The sequence below is a fragment of the Mastomys coucha genome, unplaced genomic scaffold (assembly GCF_008632895.1).
Source record: "Mastomys coucha isolate ucsf_1 unplaced genomic scaffold, UCSF_Mcou_1 pScaffold6, whole genome shotgun sequence".
Taxonomy (NCBI): domain Eukaryota; kingdom Metazoa; phylum Chordata; class Mammalia; order Rodentia; family Muridae; genus Mastomys; species Mastomys coucha.
In genome coordinates this window covers 120,202,077-120,222,188 of record NW_022196912.1, presented here as the reverse complement: position 1 = coordinate 120,222,188, position 20,112 = coordinate 120,202,077, and the positions used below count along the sequence as shown (strand labels likewise).

The following is a 20,112-nucleotide window of genomic DNA, read 5'->3' as shown; positions in this document are numbered from 1 at the left end:
GGGACAACATGAGTGTTTCCTCCTTTTACCGCGTAGATCCCAGGAGTCAAATTCAGTCATCAAGCCTGATAACAAGTGACTTCCCTTGGCCCAAATGAGAATTTATAGAAGAGTAATTTTTAAATTACTGTCCATGGTACTAGGGACTGGGTATAAGCCCAAGGGGCTAGTAGGCTCAGTGTCTGGCAAGGGCTTGATTTCCACTTCTGTGGAGCCTTCCCAATGCACCTTCCCATGCTGGAAGAGAGAAAGGCAATTGCTGTGCCCTCATCTCCCTGTGGCCTCCTAAATAAGGGCATTGATCCTGGTCCAAAGGCTCTAGCTCCAAAGACTATCACACTGAGTGTTAGGATTTCAAATATGAATCTGACAGTGATACTGACATTCGGACACAAGCACCTGAATTACTTTTTCATTCATATAGTGCGTTTTCTCCACATATAACCCTAGGTTAGAACTGTACAAAACAATCAGTGGCCCTCACTCTCCGAGGACCAAGAGGCTGGGCACCAGTAAGCTGAGGCCATTTCTGCGTCTTCACACTGAAACCAAGATGGTGAGAGGCAGCCAAGCTCAATCATGGCTGGAACTCAGGTCTATTGGAGGACCGTTGGCTGGAGGTAGAATGCAGATCCTGGAGGCTAGAACCTTTCTTTCGGGTCTTTGTCGCATGCTCTCATTCACAGACTATTAGGAAATGGCAAGCCAACATCCCCAGGCTCTCAGGAAGGGGGGTGGGAGGTCCTGCTTGGAAAGCTCACAAGTCAAGTGAGGGACCCGGGATTCAAGTCACCTGTGCCTCACAGACACCCTTGAATCTCCACGGTTGTCACAAAGTAGCAGAAAGTAAGGCTTATCCCATTCACAAGCTCTGTCCCATCCCAGAGAGATTTCATCAAGGGGATTTCATCAAGATGCAAATGTTAAACCAGGGTTGGGAGGTGCCTTTGGATTTAGTTCAGCACAGTTTTATCCTCCAAAGCTGGAAGGCGCTGGCTTTGGTCAGCTCACTGTATGTTCCTAGTGGAGGATGTGCTCTGTGCTAGCTGGGAGCACACTGTAGCTGTGCAGCTTGTGTCGGTGCTCTCTGGGGGCTTCTTTTGCCAAATATGGACAAATGTTTCCATCACTTCCCCTCCGTTTCCATCCATGGGAGTCCGACAGTTTAGAAGTTGAACTACAAGGTTGTGGGGTGTCTCCACTGCCCTAGAACACAAATCCTGGCTTTCTCTAAGAGTCCCAAGGGAAAGGTCAAGTGTTAGGGGAAAGCTAAGCAAGTGAGGAAGAAGGAAAAAGGAAACAAGCCTCTAAGAATCCCTGAACCATGTCACCCAAGATCCCTTCATTAGAGTGACCCAGATCTGGCCATCTGGCCAGTGCTAGCCCCAGTGGGTGTCCGCTGAAGATGGACACCTGGAATGACTGCATGATGTAGCTGGATGGAGGCAAAGAAATGGTCCACACCTGGTTTAAAAGTGTTCATGCTATGACCAGTTGCACTAGAGACATGCTATGGTGCGTGCATGTGTGTGTGTGTGTGTGTGTGTGTGTGTGTGTGTGTGTGTGTGTGTGTGTGATTTACACTGGAATTGAACCTGCATTTAACTTTTGAGCTTAGGTACTGCTGGTGAGACACAGAGGCTGGGAACAGCAGCGAGCTGCGAAGGCTGAGAGGCTACCCAAACGCCAGGAAAGCACAGGGCTCACACATGCCAGGCAAGCCCTCTCTCATTAAGTTGCTCCCCTAACCCCCTAACATTTCTGTGATGAGCCCAGATTGCATTTTGTGATGAAGCTGGGTACCTTGATTTGGACACCAAGTCTGCCAATTATTGACCCTGGGAAAGTTATTTGCGTTGTCTGTCCTGTCTGTACACTGACAATAGCCATAAGCAACAGTGATCAGAAGAGCCCAGAAACTTCCCGCTGGATCAAGTTAGGAGGTTTGATGAAACGGAACACCGATAACATAGCCTGCACCTTTAATCCCAGCACTCAGGAGGCAGAGGTGGATCTTGGTAAGTTCGAGGTCAGTCTTGTCTACAAAGTGAGCTCAGAGACAGTCATGGCTGTAACAGAGAAATCTTGTCTTGAAAAAAGGAAAAAAAAAAAAAACGAGAACCACAAAAGCAAACAAAACAAACAATGAAAGCAAAGAGCAGCACAGTGAGAATGCAGGATGAGGTGGGTGAGGAACTGAGAGGAGCAGATCAGCTCTCCCATCCTCTCCTTAAGCATGACAAACCACAGCCCTCACTAGCCGGCTCTGGCCACAGGAGCACACCGGATGGGCCAGCTCTGAGCAGAGGTCATGCCAGCCTCAGCCTTCGCAGCTCAGCCGCTCTTCCCTGCCTCTTTGTTTCTCACCAGCAGTACATAAACTCAAAATTTTAATGCAGGTTCAATTCAGATGCAAATGACTCTGTCCAAGTGGTTAATGCCAGAGAAAGACCAGGGTGACAGCAGGGACATTATTCCTTCCCGCGCCATTTCCACATTCCCTGAATCACCGCTGTGTGAGCTAGGGTGGGGAGCGATCACCCCCCCTCCACCTCTGCCCCGGTTTGAGTAATGAGGGGTGATCCACCATACGTTTTCCCTGGGAGCTAGATGGCAAATCCAATTAGTTATGTCTGAGGACAACTCGTAAATATTATCAGGACATAAAATATTGCAGGCATTTGGAACAAAAATACAGTCATCTAAATATTGATGTTTTCCAATGGAGAATTAAAATTTTAGAGCAGAAACCAACTTGAAACATAACCTGCTCACATTCCTTGTCCAGAGATGAGGAGCCGAGTGTCCAGCGAGCACACCTTTGTTCATCCACTCATCTGTCCATGCATGAGATAAGACCAGAGATCATTTCTTGGCCAGGCTCTAAGACCTGGGGAAGTCCTCAAAATAAATAAGACACAATTGCTATGACTGACGGCTGTATGGTATACTGAGTGAAACAGACAAGAAAATAGACTGCTCTCACTTGTAATATGGTCTGTCATAAAAGCCCAGGGTTCTGAGAATGCTTGTCCTGCGGCGTCAGTCTAGCAGGCATATCTGGGTGCTGCTTGGAGGAGGTGGCCTTTGAGACAGATTTTGAAAGACTGTGTTCAGAGGCTAGAAAACAGGCTCAGAAGGTCAGAGCACTTGCAGTTCAAGCATCGGGACCTGAGTTTCTTCCTAGCACCTGTGTAAAAATCGAAGCGTAGCCTCATGTTCGTGTAAGTACCCCCTGAACGGGTGCAGGGGCAGGAGCTCCAGGCTCAAGGAAAGACTCCCCTCAGGGAAGTAAAGCTGAGGGTGAGGGAGGAACATGTCCAACTGTAGTGCTTGTAAGATGGCATCTCTACCATTAACAAGTAAAAAGGCAGAACAGCACGTTGTAAGGGCCAGGGGAGGGGTCAGCAATATGATGCCTGCCCCATACAACCTTCTTAGGTTCTCTTAGCAGAGAACCAGGGCTTCCCCTGGGCCCCAGAACTGTTAACATTTTCACTAAACATTGGGCATTTATCTTAGAAAATGCCCCACCTGTGCATATCAGCCACTGATGGAACATCTCAGGCATGTCTTCCAGGACTCAGCCACAGGATGCATCCCTGGCAGAACTTATGGCTCCTAGGCTATGGTTGCCCGTGACTTCTGACCCACAGAGACCACTGAATCTTCATGTACGTTCTGCATACATTACTGGACTGAATATTACAGAAAAGAACTCCAAAGGTGAGGATACTGAGGGTGCACAGGAGTCAATAAAGGCTCAGTTCTTCAACATAATCCTATGCAGCTTCACTTTTACAACAATGGAAAGGTGGGTGGATGATTGGATGGGTGGATAGATGGGTGGGAGGAAGGCTGGAAAGAAAGAAGGATGGATGATGTGATATGATGGATGGATGGATGGATGGATGATGGAAGGAAGAAAGGAAAGAAGGAAGGACAGATGATCAAATAGATGGATGGATGGGTAGACAATTGGATGGATGGGTGAATGGATATAAATGGATGAATGGATGGTCGGATAGGAGGGTGGTTAGGGAGAATGTGTGGATGGATGGATGGATGGATGGATGGATGGATGGATGGATGGATGGATAAATGGATGGGTAGGTGGATGATTGGATGGATAATTAGATGGACCAGATTTCTAGAGCTGAGGAAGGGATTTCTAGGTCATGAAAGTCATGTGCAAACAAAGCAACTGGACTAAACCAAGATGTTCATGAAACTGTTGATATGGGCTCTTGGGTGCGGGATGGAACATCACTAGAAATAGAAAGGTTTTAGCTATGACCCTTGGATACTTGGCCAGGACATATAATCTTCATTCTGATATCACAACAACCTCCTTGGCTGCCTAGCGACTTCATTTCTCCATATGTGCAACGAATGGAACTCACTTTCTGGGCTTTTGTGAGCTCCAGGTGATATAGTGGTACTCTTGTTCTGGTGAGACTAGGACTCCAGAGACACTGAGTCCTCTCCTCCTCAGCCATTTTCACAACCTAAGGTAGCCATGTCTGCCCTGGTCCCTCTCTGTCTCGGGACGTGCTAGGAACAGAGCCCTCACAGATCAGTTCCCTGGCTCTACGAAGAGGCCAGGCTGACAACATCACTCCAGTTTCCCAGAATGCTTCTCAGCTAGGGATGTTCTTACCCTTCATGCGCAGGTGAACAGCTGACAGGGTGTGAGGCTCCTGATTTGGCTGGGGATCTCAAACTAGAGAGCTGTGGGGAGGCAGAAACAGCGCCCCCTTTAACGATGGAACATATCATGCATAACCTAGAGATTGGGATTCATGAATTGCATGTATGTTGTTTCTAAAGAATGAGAGTCCAAGAAGGTGAATTTAGCCTGCTCACAGAGTAGACACATCACTGTGCTAGAAAACTACCCAAATAATGCCCAGGTACCACTTGCCCATGGATCCTGGGTGCCACCAATCCTTAGCCCATCTCTGGAAGTCGGTGTGGCAATTTGGAACCATAGGAGACCTCAGTACCAAAAGCTGAATGTTCATCCAAGGCTTTGCTCTTGGCTGTTTTGAGGACAGCTAAGGGGAAGGTCCAACAGAGCATGCCCACAAAGAAGTGATCTCAGCTAATAGGAGCTGGGTGGAGAGACACCTTCATAAATGAGAGCCCCTTCCCACACAGGGACATGTCCCTGGCTCAAAATCACACCCTCCGTCTCAGGAAGCCTCTGCCTCCTTCTCCTGCCCTCCCCCACCAGTCACTAAGTAAATAAACCAAGAAGGCGGGAGGGGAAAAGTTTCTGACTTTCTGTAACCTTTTCTTCGAGTTCAGGTTATTTCTTTAATGCATTTGTCTGCTTTAAAATTGTCTCCTTAGCCTCTCAAGGGAAGCCAATATAATACCGCATCACACTTCGCACCAGAGAAAAAAGAACACTTACTCTTAATAGGTGGCAATTTTGCCAGGTGTTATTGACATAGTAAGTGCGAAATTTCTGCGCTCCTCCATGCAGAGTGCAGCAGATTAAAGAACAATGAGGCACGGTGCAAAATGAAGTTTCAAAAGCCACAGTGTCAAAGTCAGGGAAGGTGCGAAAAAATTACATCCCCGCAACACTCCAGAGAACAAGTTTACTAATTACGTTACCCGGCACAAATTTTAAAGTAAATTCCCGGAGATTGGGCAAGTTTTTTGCGAGACCTATTGTTCCCTGCCCCCCCATCCCAAACTGTCAGGGCTTCGCTCTTGGTGCTGGAGAGGAAGGAAGGTCTGAGCTAGGTTGCGGATTCCTCTGGCTGCAGCATGGGGTGTGGGGCTGTCAGGGGAGGATGTGGGAGCTCCAGAGACGCCTCAGGGTACACAGTGGTGGCAGTGGCTATCCTCCTGGACCACTTTCCCCTGGAGAACAGCAAGATCAGAGACTGAACAAGCCAGACCGTGTCACTGAGACAGGACAGGTACAATGAACCTGCGAGGTATCAGTTATGACCAATAACTGTACCCCCCAAACTAATACAGAAACAGGGAACTACAGCTCACTGCCCCCCACATTCACAAAGTTGTGTCCTTCCAAGCCTGGAAACCTGGGCCTCAAAGGCAAGTCTATTTTTATATTGTCAGCACTCCCTAGATAGATAGATAGACAGAGATAGAGATATAGACATAGATATGGATATATAGAGAGGGATATATATATATATATATAGAAAGAGGATAGACAGAATATATGCATATGTATATATACATATATAGAGAAAATATATATAGAGAGAAGGTGGATAAATTGATGGATGGATGGATGGATGGATGGATGGATGGATGAACTGTTGGACAGACAGACAGTCTTCAGCTCCTGACCCTCCTGCTCCACCTTTCAGCAACTCCACTTAGTGCTGGGGCTACAGGCGTGAGCCACCACTCACACCACTTTAATTTTTTTAAGCAATTAAAACATGTTTTCAAATGAGCGCTTATATCACCACCTAAAATAGAAGCCTGATCGAAGTGGGGCTTCTCCTCCTGAGGATATGCAGCAAAAGTGTCTGAGGGTTCAGAGTAACACCAGTTCTCCTCTTGTACTTCTATAAAGGTTCTCGATGGGGGGAACATGGAATGGAGTCCTCACCAGAGAGTGTGAGCAGATGTGTGTGTGAGCAAAATCACACAAGCATAGCACATATGTACACTTAAACACACACCCACAGGCACATACGTGCAGACACATGCACAGAGAAAGAGCCCATGTATACATGTATACTCTCAGAAATGTCTACCTCTCTCCAGTTGTTTATCTGAACAAATTTAAGCTAGAACAGAGATGGTTCAATGGGTGCAACAACAGCTACTCAAGTGTGGAGACCTGAGTTGGGATCCCAGAACCCATGTATATGGAGAGTAGACATGGCGGCCCGCCTGTACTTTCCATGCATGGAAGGCAGAGGCCGTAGATTTCCAGAGCAAGCTGACTAGTTAGGGGCTCAAGACCCCTAAACTCTGGGTTCAACTGTGAGACCCTGGCTCAATGGATAAGGTAAAGAGAAATCTGATGTCAAACTTGGGCTCACATGTGCACATATATATCCACACACAAGTGTGCCCCCTCTTGGAGACACATCTCAGACACATGCAAAGAGGGAGGGAGGAAGAGAAGGAGAGAGGGAGAGAGGGAAGGGACGAAGGGGAGGGGAGGGGAGGCAGAGAGAACACAAACAGGATAAACACATCACACTGAAGTTGGACTTAGTCTTTCGGCAAAAGCACCCACATATTTCTTTCATGACCTTTTAATAAATGACGCAGGTGTTAAAAACAGAGTGTCTGTAACAGCTACTTTTAAAATTAAACCTTTTATTTGAGATGGCTATTATCTCAGGCTCATCCGCAGCTGTAACAAGCAAGGGAGATGCTCTGTGGTGATAGCGCTGTGCGTAACTAACATATTCCTCACCCTGTTCCAATCTCCTCAGCTTTACTCACTTCTGTACATGTGGCGTGTCCAACTTTTTTTGTTTAATGAGATGCTTCGCAAACAAGCAAGCACAAGTGTAAAAGAATCTCCTCTTCTGAGGAACAAAAAATCCAGAGGCCCATTTTGTTCTGAATGCAGCAAATTTAAATCGAGTTGTAAGCCAGTAAGCTGAATGCAGGCTCAAGCCGGTCCACACTCAGAAGCTTCAGGTACAGCTTGCTGGAGGGTGGCTGTCATCCCATGCAGGTAGTCTAATGTCCCAACCATGAAGAGATGGAGGGAATTCCTGCCCTTGAGTGCTGCTGGGGGCAAACAGTGCAGGTGAGATTCAAGGCTTCCCTTGGTCAGGAACAAAGGCAGAAATACCAGGGCTGCTTTCTGGGGGATTCCTCAGTTAATATCCCCTGACCAACCAGGCAGTGGTGGCTCATGCCTTTAATCCCAGCATTTAGGAGGCAGAGGCAGGCGGATTTCTGAGTCCGAGGCCAGCCTGGTCTACAGAGTGAGTTCCAGGACAGCCAGGGCTACACAGAGAAATCCTGTCTCAAATATCAAAACAAACAAACATACAAACAAAACAACAACAACAAAAATCCCCTGACCAAAGTCCTTCAGAGAACCTGTGGTGACGGACTCTACCCAAGGTTGGAAGGAAAGAGGTCACAAAGTCCTTTACCCAGAATGAAAAAGAGAGGCTCAAGGACAGACAGAACCACTGAGCCCAATGTAGCTACAATATCCACCATGCAGAAAAAAAGATACACCGTGGAGAAGGTCCTGCAAGGCTCCACAACTCTCTCAACCTGAGTTAGCATCTGCATAGGGATCGTCATCACTGAGGATTCAGAAGGCAAAGCTGTTAGACTGTGTGGTCACATGGCTTCTGTCCAAGTTGTCAGCTCAGACACTAACCAGGCAACAAGCTTCAGGAAATGTGTTAAGCAATAGTAAGCTGGGTTTCCCTCAACAGGACAGAGTCAGCCTTTGGCTCACAAGCCGTAATACAGCATCTGTGATGTAGAGAGTCCACAAACTGGTAGTTGCTTCCTAAGGCTAATATGCTAGCTCCTTCTTCTGCTTTGATAAAAGTATTCTGACAAAAACGACTTAAGGGAGTAAGGCTTTATTTCAGCCCACAGTTCCAAAGTACGGTCAGCCCATCCTGGCAGAGAAGTCAAGGCCACGGGGGCTGGTCACATGCCGTCCACAGTTAGGAAGAAGGCAGCAGGAATGTCACTTTCTCCACGTGTACAGATCTGGATCCCAGCCAGAGAATGACAGTACCTTCCACAGTGGGCAGGACTTCCCTTCTCAGTCAAGACAATTCCCCGCAGACATCCTCAGAGTCCCATCACCCAGGGGACTCTAGATTGCGTCAAGTTGACAATCAACACTACCACAGTTGGCATGAAGGAAAAAAAAGTGGATATAGACTTCTCTAGAAAAAAAAATGGCAAATGCTAAATAACAACAACAGTAAGAATAATTGAATTTGGTTTAGTAAATACTGTATCTGGGCATCTAGAGGAAGTTCAGTTAACCTGAGACAAGCCTCATGATCTAGAACAGAAGCCAGTCCAAAGCAGGCCTCAGGGGTGCTCAGAGGACCTCCTAGAGATGGGACCTTCATTGTAGTAGTGGTCCATGCAGACCCACAGTGTCCAGAGAGCAAGCACATGGAAAGGACAGAGAGAGGAGCTTGTGGAGATGACCTTCTGCACATTCAAAACACGGAAGTAAGAGAAGACCCCAGATTCCAAGATAAGGGCACCTGGAGGAGGTGGATGGGTGTTAGAGAATGGATAGAAACTTTTCAGGGGAAAACATGTCTTAGAAACAGAGGATTCAAAAATCAGACAGCCAGAAAAAGTGCAGACCAGTAGAAAAATTTCAAGCAAAAGGAAACGTTGAAACAGAGGGCCTGAGAGCTCAGGATGCCCCATTGCCTTGGCTATGGAGCTCCAAGCAGTCATAGCAACGCGGTGGATCTGGGAGTACCAGAAAAGCAACCACTTGCTTCAGCAGACTAAGCCTGGCGGGCTGGCAATGCTTCTCAGGCTCAGAGCTTCTTCAACGTGAAGACTCGGGTTTGTCCATGTCCCTATACTCATACATCCCAGGGACTTTGATTCATTTTGTTTGATGAGTGCTTTGAACAGGAAACAAACCCTTTGGGTTAGATTGAACCACCGTGGAGAGAGGTCAGAATGAGCAGGAAAGAACTTCACACACAGAGGGCTTGGTGAACACACACTACAACTCTGGCTTCCCTCCCACTGAGACTAAGTTTAGTTCTCTTTAAATTCTGCCCACTGCTCCCTCATCTGCCCCTTCAGGCCACACAGAACAGCCACCCCCACAGCTGCTAATCCTGGCTGTGTCACCATCTTCTACCACCCACCACCTAACTTTTCCAGCTACTGCCTGGATGTCCTTCCTTCCCAGAAGGGCTTCTGCCAATCAGAAGGGCTTAGGGGAAAGGGCTACAGGGCAAGAAGGCAGAGTACATGGTGTCAGTATTTAGTTGTTACACCCTCAAGATGGACTCTGTAGGCTCAAAGACACTCTTGGAAGAGTATGAAATGATTTGAACCCAAAGAATTTGGTATGGTAAGGACACGAGAGGCCTGTGCTATACTTGATCTGGTTTCATGTGTGCTAAATAGATGGCAGACACCAAATCACCATAGGTGGGATACTGGAATAAACTGTACCAACACATAGTAGGGCTTTGCAAAGGGTCTTCATCCTCCTTCTCCTCCTCCCCCTCTTCCTCCTCTCTTCTTTTCTTTTTCTTCCTTTCCTTCCTTACTTCATTCTTGTTTCAGTGCTGGGATGGAACCCAGGGTCTTGCTGGACAAGTGCTCCACTGCTTGGTAATATTCCCTGTACATTTTTTGTTTTTAGTCAGGGTCTCATTAAGTTGGCCAGGCAGACCTTGAACTTTCTATCTTCCTGCCTCAGACTCAGGGGAAGATGGCAAGTATGCCACAGGACACCTAGCTTGTGGTCCTCCTCCTCTTCCTCCTCTTCCTCCTCCTCTTTCTTCTCTCCCTCTTCCTCCTCTTCCTCCCCTTCCTCCTCCTCTTCCTCTTTCTCCTCTTCTTCCTTCTCCTTTTTCTCCTCCTCTTCCTCCTCTTCTTCCTCTTCCTTCTCTTCCTCCTTCTTTTCCTCCTCCTCCTCCTCAGCTTCTCCCTCCCTTTGCTCTCCCATCTCTTCCTTCTCCTGTTCCTCTTCCTCCTCTTCCTCTTTCACTTCCTCCCTATTTGTCTCTTCTCCACCTTCCAATTTATGTTAAACTCTCAACTTTATAGATTTTTAAAATAAAACACGGAATGATAAATCTGTGCATTAAAATGTTTTCATAAGGAGTTCTTCCCAAAGCTCAGCAAAACTAAAAGCAGTAGAGGTTAGGATGTCTATAAAGGTTGATCTATCTAAACTGTCATTTTCACGAATAAGAAAACAGAAGCCCTCTCAGGGGAAAGAGTCGCTTGGTTTAACTTCTACAGCTACCACAGGGACCCAGGTAGCCAAAAACTGTGCTAGTAGTGTCTGAGCCCTCTGAACCCAGAAACATTGTAATTGAGTATTTTTCATCCCATATTGTCCCGATGCCCTCTTTTTTTTTTAAGTTTGAAGATCAGTTTATTAAGATGGAATCACTAATTACACAGAAGAGAAGCTACTTGCCAAAATCAATGAGGTTCTCAAGAACTTGCTACATTAGAAACAAATGTCCAAAACCACAAAGAACTTTTCTTGATTCCCAGTGACAAGGCTGAGGCAAACGAATCTGCACACTTAACTTCAACCTTTTAAGGAGTTTGGGGCCACATAGTGGTCCGGTGCACACAAGAAATCAGAGCTCCTCCGCACAATCCTCTTCTGTCTGTGATCGGGGAAGGCAAGCGCTTAGCACACAACTCTAGCCGTTTCCCAGCCTTTACACACTTCCTCAACTGCTCACGGCACTCTCTCACTGTTGTTAGGGCATTCACTAATTCTTCCTCCTCTTCTTCCTCTTTGGGGTCTCCGGATCCAGTGAGCATCTTAGGTTCATCCATGTTGGGACCCAGTCTGGGATTCAACACCAAGTACAACAAAGGGTAGCTACTCCACTTCAGATTTAGAAGGACTAGTAAGGGTCACTCCACGGATGGATATCTGGTAACCTGGTCGGAGGTGTGGCATACTCATTCTAGTCTCGAACACATGCACAAGTTGGCTTGTACTACTCGCTAGCTGCAAGACTTGGAGCGGGGGGCTGGTATATATGCCTGCAAAGAATTTGCTAAGGAACCCCGAAGCCCTCTTTAAAGTTCCTGGTACTTGGAGTGCTTCTGCGGACTGACCACTTCCCATCAACCCCACTGTTTCTCGCCCATCCACAGTTGTCCATCCGGGCATCAGTGCTGCGCTGCAGCTGCTGACTCAAAAGTTCTCTCTTCACTTAATCCCTAAAGTTTCCCATCAAACCAGAACACACTGTAATATGACTGGCATGATTTCACATTGAACCTGGACAGCTTGTAGGGACACCTCGGTGACCCAGGAGGCGGCACAGAAGATAAATAGAAGCTGAGCTGAGCACTTCCCAGGGTCAAGACAGCTAGAGAGTCTGATGGTGGAAAACATTCGCAGCATGTGGCTGAGAGGAACCAGGCTGAATAAAGAGGCCGAGAATAGAAAAAGACACTTAGAGATGAGTCAGAGGATGGAAAGACATGGCAGAGGGCAAAGACACCCACACAGTGACAAATCCCCAGACTTCTCAGGGGGAAAATGGCAACCCAATTCAGGGCCCCACACACCCACTCCCCAAGATTAAAGCTGCCCAGGTGAATAGGGATGGAATGGTGGGTGAAATCCTGAGCTCCTAGGAGAAGGAAGGAAGAGTTCCTGCCCCCATGCCAGAGTACAGGAGTGCAGGCTGTTCCCTTGCCTTTCATGCAGCTGTGAATGGCTCTTCCCTTCCTTCCAAGCCTGGAATGTCTGACCTCTGCAGTAGCCTGGGGGATGGGAACCGACGAGACTTGGGTTTCAAATTCAGTGTCAGGGAACTTAAAGCCTCTGCCTCAGTTCCCCCTTCTGTCAAATGGGATGGCAACACTGTGGCTCTATCTTCTGGGTGGATAACAGAGCCAGAGTGATAGGTGTGCCAAGTCCTGGCAAGTTGGAAAGCTAGGCTCATTGTGCTGTTGTGACTTTGAGTGTCTGGTATAAGCACCCTGGACTCATCTGTACATGTGTGGTGGGTGGGCTGATCAAGGGAATTAGGCCCCCAGCACTGTGTAGCTTTATTTATAACCACCTCATTAAAATAAGAGGGGAGATGGGAGGCCTGGGGAGGGGAAGTGTGGTCGGGATATACTGTATGAGAGAAGAATCTATCTTCAATTTTTTTTTAAAGGAATTTGCTCTAGAAAGGTGGGTTCATCTAAGGAATGTTCCCCCAGAGGCTCACATATATAAACACTAGGTCCCTGGTTGGTGGTGTTATCTGGACCCTTGAAGATGTACAAGATTTCGAAAAAATACATCACTGGGGGTAGGGATTTGAGAACGTGTGCCTTCACCTCAGCCTCAGTTCCGGTTGTCTCTCTCTGCTTTCTGTTTGCTGTTGAAGATGTGGCCTCTTGGCTCCTGCCACTACTCTTTCCTTGGAGTTATGGACTTTCCAAATGAATTCTTCCATCTAGAAGCTGCCTTCGGTGGTGGAGTTTTCTTACAGGGACAGAAAATTAATAAGTACAGGTGCAATCAAGAAAGGAAGAAATAATCCGCTTACCTGTGGGGTCCACATCACTGACTCTTCCTTCCCTTCTCCCAGGCTGCACATCCCATTACAAATGTCAGATTCATGGCCAGAGGAGCTATGTATACCTCCTGGCTATGCTGCAAACGTCTAAACCACACCTACTCTGAGGTCCAAACCTTTTCAGGGCTTCCCACCATCTCCTTGGCTAAACCTGCTCACTCTTCAAGCCTGTCTGCACAGGCTTTGACCAGCTTTGCTCAGTCTTGGGAGAACCCCGTCTTTCCTTCCATCTATCCTTTACTGGACTATGACTTTGTACAGGGGTGGCGGGGACTGTGTCTCATGTCACTCTCAGACCCTCCCTTGGCACAGTGGCTGTTCAGTGGGCAAACTGACAAGGGTTAGGAGGAGGAGGATGGATGGGGAGGCTGACATCTAAGGATCAGATGTGAGGGTGGATGGAGCCAGCACAGGCTCCACACAGACACACAGCAGAGGCTGACAAGAGGCCATTACTGAGGGAGTTGAGAGAACGGAGGTGCCCTGCAAAAGTAGAACCACAATTTCAGTTCTTGTAAGGTTTTTAAGATTTATCATTACCATTATCCTCCTCATCATCATCGGTCTTTTTGAGTTTCTCTGTGTAGCCTAAGCTGTCCTAGAACTCAGAGATCCTCCTGCCACTACCGCCCTAGTACTGGGACTAAAGGCATTTGCTATCACTACACTGTCAGTGTGGGTGAGGGTACCTATGTGCTTTAGTCTTGGGGGGGAGATGGGGGGTTGGAGGATGGTCAGGATAGCTTGTAGAATTTGTTTTTGTTTTTTACATGATTCACAGGGCTGGAGAGAAGGCTCAGAGGTTGAGAGCACTGACTGCTCTTCCAGAGGTCCTGAGTTCAAATCCCAGCAACCACATGGTGGCTCACAAACATCTGTAATGGGATCTGATGCCTTCCTCTTTACATCTGATGTCTGAAGACAGCTACAATGTACTCATCATGTAAATTAATTAATTAATTAATTAATTAAATAACAACTACCACAAAGGCTTGTGGGTACTTGAGACAACAGAGAGACAGTTGAAGGAAAATCCTGAGAGCAGCAAGAGTCTGAGCCCCTGTATGTTAGGCGTGAGTCATGGATGTACCCAAGTGGCTTCCCCTACTTTATTCAGTGAGCACTCCTGGTGATGCAAAGGCAGGCTGGGTTGCTTGCAGAGTGAAAACCCCACCCCGCTGCTATGTTCATTTGAATATTTGTGCTTCACTTCAATGGGGGACATTTCACACTCCCTCCCCCAAATTGCCCTTTTGTAAACTTAATTAATGCAAAAGGCATTTTTAAAAATCAGTTCTTTTCCTCTTTTAAAGGCTCCAATGAGGGTCAAGAAAACAGGAGAATGGGTTGAAATACACACTGTGTTGCTATCACATCAAGACACTACAGCATTAGTGGCATTCTGCCAGTCCTCCAGGCCCCCAACTCTGGGGCCCCCCCATTACCAACCTTCCTTTCATCATCTACAAAACAAGATGTCGACCAGCACAGGTGGCTTCAATCACCCTCCCAGTCCCAAGGGAGAGCAAGGACACATGAAGGAAAGCAAATGTCACCTGGCTTTGACCATAGCTGCCTGCAATCCCAGAACTCAAGACATGGAGGCAGGAGGATTGGGAGTTCAAAGCCAGCCTCAGCTATAACATGCTAATTTTAAGGCCAGCTACAGGAGACTCCTGCAAGTGACCCTGACTAAATCCATGGAGTCAATGGAAAAAGGGAGACATTAGGGGAGAGAAGGAGGTAATTGGGAATAAGAGGGTGATGGAGCTTGGATATGATGTTACATACATGCGGAAAGACCATCCTAGAGGCAATTATTATGTATGATTAATACAGTCTAATAAAGAGAAAGGCAGGCGGGCAGGAATGATAAAAGGGCTGAAGGAAGGAATGGAGAAAGGGGAGGGAGGGAGGGGGAGAGGGAGGAAGGGAAGAGAGAGGGAAGGAGATAGAAAGGAGGAAGGGAGGGAAGGAGGAAGGGAGGAAGGAAAGGGGGAGGGAAGGAGGGAGAGAGGGAAGGAAGAAAAGCAGGATGGGAGAGGGAAGAAAGAGGGAGGGGGAAGTAGGAAGAGAGAGGAAGAGTAGAGGGAGAGAGGGAAGGAAGAGGGAAGGAGGGAGAGAAGGACGAGGGAGGAAGGGAGGGAGGGGAGAAGAGGGAGGGAAGAAGGAGGGAGGGAAGAGGGAGGAAGGGGGAAATCATGAAGAAAAGAGAGAAAGGATTGCTGCTGTGTTTGGCTCTGGAACATTCATAAGATCAGGACTGCTCTGTTGCTTTTTAGAGACATGGCCTGCTTCTCCACACCTGGGAATTTCACTTCCCAGTCGTTTAGAATCCACATTCCTTTGACCCCTAAGCTGTGCAGATTTTGAGTTCAAATCTCCTGGCTCATGAATCTTGACACTGCCCCATCTTACGTATCTCATGTAACATGAGTATTTTGTGCCTCTTGGTCTCTGTCTTGAACTTCAAAGTTGTCACGTAAAGTAAAGTCAGTATTTCTTTTTTTTTTCTTTCAGTGAAGCCCTTCCAGGGACCCAGGGACTCACCTAGCAGGCCCACTTCAGAAGAAATTAAAGTGGGGTTACTGCCCAACTCATCACATGTGGCTGCAAGGGGGCTTCTTAGCACCAGCTTCGATGCTCGGACGCGGCCCGCTAAGGTGGTCTGTGCACTCTGAGGGTGAATTGATTAGTACCTGATTGGGCCCATCGTTGGCAGTGGCAGTGGGTTCTGCAACACCCATTATTTCTTTTAAAAATGGTTTAAAAAAAAAAGCTTGGGAGCGATTTGTTACATCTGATGAAGATGGGGAGCCATCACATGTCACGGTTCAGCTTAATCAACGGTGACTTCATCTACAGTCTTTATTTATAGCTAATGCAGACGTTAAAAAGATGTACAGCCATTAATTATTAGCGGGGTTGTTTTTTCAGAGCTCAAAGTGCGCCTTGAATAAACGTACTTTAAGACACTTAAAGCCAAGGCATTCTTTATAAAATGACGAGCTAAAGAGTCCCTTGGGTCGCCTTTGAGCGGCTTTCAAGGCCTAATAGCACTTTTCCCACCAAAGGCACACCCCTCAAATCCTCTGAGAGGTACAATAACATAATTGTTCTTTTAGGTTTCGAGGCCTTGACATATCTGTCAGGGGAAGAATGGGGGATGATAATACCAGAACTATTTTATGCAAATTCCACTTAGAGGTTTCAAGACTTCCCCGAGACAGATCTTGCCCTCTTGTTGGCACTTGCCGTGTCACATCGGCGTTCCATGAGAAAGTGCTTTAGAGTTTGCCTTTTGTTAAATCATTCTCGTTTTTTAAAAAAATCTTTAGATAAGGTTAAAAAAAAAACAAATACAAAAACAATGAGACGAAAACATCAATTTGAGGATGTGTCTGGGGGAACAACAGTGTTCGCTGCGATGATTCTTACCCCTGCTGTTAATCACTTTGCCGAAGGAATTCTTTAACTTAAGCTGAGGTGGCAGAAGAGTTGCTTACAAAGGTGTTATGAAGATTCAAATTAACTGAACACATACATGCACACAAACACACGTGCACACACACACGCACACGCACACGCACACACACGCACACGCACACACACGCACATGTACACACACACGCACACGTACACGCACACACACACGCACACACACACGCACACGCACACGTACACGCACACACACGCACATGTACATACACACGCACACGTACACACGCACACGTACACGCACACACACACACGCACAGTACACACACACGCACACGTACACGCACACACACACGCACATGCACACACACACGCACACGTACACGCACACACACATACACATGCACTTTGCAACCCTCCATGTTACCCTGTGGATCCCCTTTCCAAGGCTGGTCTTGCTTGTTGATCCACATGCTTTGTACCAGCCGCAATCACATCCTCAGGGAACTGTTCTGGAAGAAGGCCCACTCACTTAGCAAGCAGATCCAGGGATCAGAGAGAAGATGAACTGTATAGGGTATTAAAAGACACTTGTGGGGTCATACACTCTTAGGGGTCTCCAGGAAGTTGGAAAATCCCCACAGCATTCCCAAAATACAAACTACAACAGGAGTCCATTTATTCCAATACAATGGGAAAAAATAATTCACATAGAGTTCAAAGTATTAACACCTTGGTTTTGGCCTGTGGAGAGATTGTATTAATCCATCTACCCATCTATTCATCGATCCATTTATCCATCCATCCATTTGTCCATCCATCCTCTATCCACCCAACTGTTCACCCATGCATGCACCCATCCATCCAACCATCAATCCATCCATCCATCTATCTATACATCCATTCATCTACCTACCCTCCCAGTCATTCATTCTCCTATCCTTTCATCCATTCATCTACCCATTCATTCATTCATTCATTCATTCATCCCTGTAAGCATTATTTATTCATCAGATCTTCACACATAATCCTCAATGACAAAGGATAAAAATGGGTTCTGCAAACTCAAGCATGCTATACATATATTCTCTGCCCTCCAGAACTCATAATATTGAGTAAGAATACCTGCAGAGGCTAAGAGAGAAAAGACAGGATTTTGTCCCTGGAGTCCGGGAGTCCGGTCCTGCCAACACCCAGCCATTCTAGTCTGGGATAGGCTTAGTGGTCATTGTAACCAATGGATGAAAAACATGTAACCATGTATGGCATCAGAGTTTAGTCAAAACAACAAGCTAACTAATAGTTTCTGCTTGGCTCATGCAAAACACACATATGCAGACCTCAGAGCGGCCACGGAAGAAGCCTGGATTGCTTTGGCAGCCATGCTGTGAGGGAGCCCAGGCCATGTGAAGAGACTGTGTGCCTATAACAACAGCCTTGGGCATCAGTTATAAGAACAGAGATTCATCTAGATGATGCCAGCCCTCATCCTTTGGGTCATCCTTCCGACTGAGTCTCCTCAGCATAAGCTCTAAAGCAGCTGCCCGGCTCTGTACGTTGTCCAAGGGACAAAATGACAGAAGTTGTGTGCAGAATAAAATAGTCATTCCAAGTCTAAGGTGCAGTAGACTGAATCAACGCCTGAAAAAAAAAAAAAAAAGGAAACAGTTCTGCCGAAGTTCAAACTTCCATGGAGATGGCATTAGGAGATGGACACTTGGCAGTGATGACGTCATGATCATAAACCTTGGAGAGCTCCCTTGTCAGAGTGGGAGGGTGCCATGCAAAGTTGGCAGTCAGCCACTTGAAAGTGGACACTCAGCAGAATCCCACCTGGCTTTCTCACCATAAAATTCTGTTTCAGAACCATGGAATATAATTTTCTGCTACTTGAAAGCCCCTTGGTGCGTGCTATTTTGTCATAGTGCTTAGAGCTACCTAGGACAAGAATAATTTGTTCATACCAATAGGTGCCTGAGGGCTTCTTCTCCTTGGGAAGGCCACAGCCTTAGACTTAGTATCACTGAAGCTAATGACCAAGGGTGCTAGAAAAGCAGTAAGTTCCATGCAGGAATTCTACCCAGGATTCCTAGGCAGATCAAGCCATGACCTGGAGGACAGCTCAGTACAGGGTGTCCAAGTTGGCTTCAACTGTCAACTTGAAAAGCCTGGAGCTGTTGAGAGGAAAACCATAACTGAAGGACTGCCCAGAACAGATGGGTCTGTTGGTATACCCTTAGGGGACTGTCCTGACTGCTACTTGACACTTGATTTGATTGTTAACTGATATAGGAGTGGGGGTAAGCCCACAGCGGGCAGAGTCATTCCCTAGGAAGGTGATTCTGAATCATATACAAATGTTAGCTAAGCATGAGCCTGCAAGCAAGCTGGTAAGCAGCACCCTTCTACGTTTTCTGTTTCAGATCGCTGTTGGAGTTCCTGCCATGACTCCTCTCAGTGACAGACTCTAACCTGGACAAGGAAGCCAAGGAAGCCCTTTCCTCCCTCAGTCTGTTTTCGGTCATATCTGTCACTGCAACAGAATGCTACTAGAGCACAGGGCAAAGAGTAACACTTTGGATCTCAAAGATTCCTGTGTGCAAATGCTACCTGTCTTTGTGTGTCCTCAGCTGTGTGACCTTGAACACACAGTTCACCCTCTCAGAGCTACAGTCTGCTCTCTGTATCTATCCAGTGGGAGGAAATTACTGCTGTCAGACCATCTGAAGTGGACCTAGGTTCCAGCTTGGCACTCCACTGGCACTGATAATTGCTAGGTGTTTCCATGCTCCATACTTTCCCCCTTGGCCCAGGCTAAGCTTGCTTTCCTCCTCCGCTGCCTAATGCCATTCTGTAGAGGCTGAAGTTCCGTTTACCCTTACCTGGATTGAAGGAAAACACTTTTGAGCCAAGAAAAGGAGAAAGCTACCAGCTCACGCATCCATTTAGTATCTCCCCTGGGGGACCAAGAGGTTTAATGTTTATAAAGTACTTTGAGATCTTGAAACTAAAGACTTTGTACAAATGTGAGGTAATCATGATAATTAAAGCACTGTTATTGAATCCAGCGAGGCCGTATTGTTCCCTCATCCAGCAGTGAGCAAACTCCTGGCGGACCCTTTAGCACACTGAAGAGATAATTTGCCAAATCATATACTGCTGCCCTGAAAGTCTTACTCACCTACAGCCAGGGCCAAGTTCATACCCAACAATGAAGCTAATAGCAGGCCTCGGTTGCACAGCACTTTACAGTTTACAATGCAGCCTCAGATGGTGTCTCCCACTCTGTTAGTAGGAGGAGATGTAGAGAAGAGCAAGAATATTCCAGATAGATGGATGGATGGATGGATGGATGGATGGATGGATGGGGAAACCCAAGAACAGATGGGGCACCAAGGAGACTGAA

General features: G+C 46.9%; 1 pseudogene; it reads right to left on the bottom strand.

Annotated features, from left to right (window-relative positions):
- Nucleotides 1-11,257: 11,257 nt before the first annotated feature.
- Nucleotides 11,258-11,514, bottom strand: LOC116081109 (annotated as a pseudogene).
- Nucleotides 11,515-20,112: the final 8,598 nt, after the last annotated feature.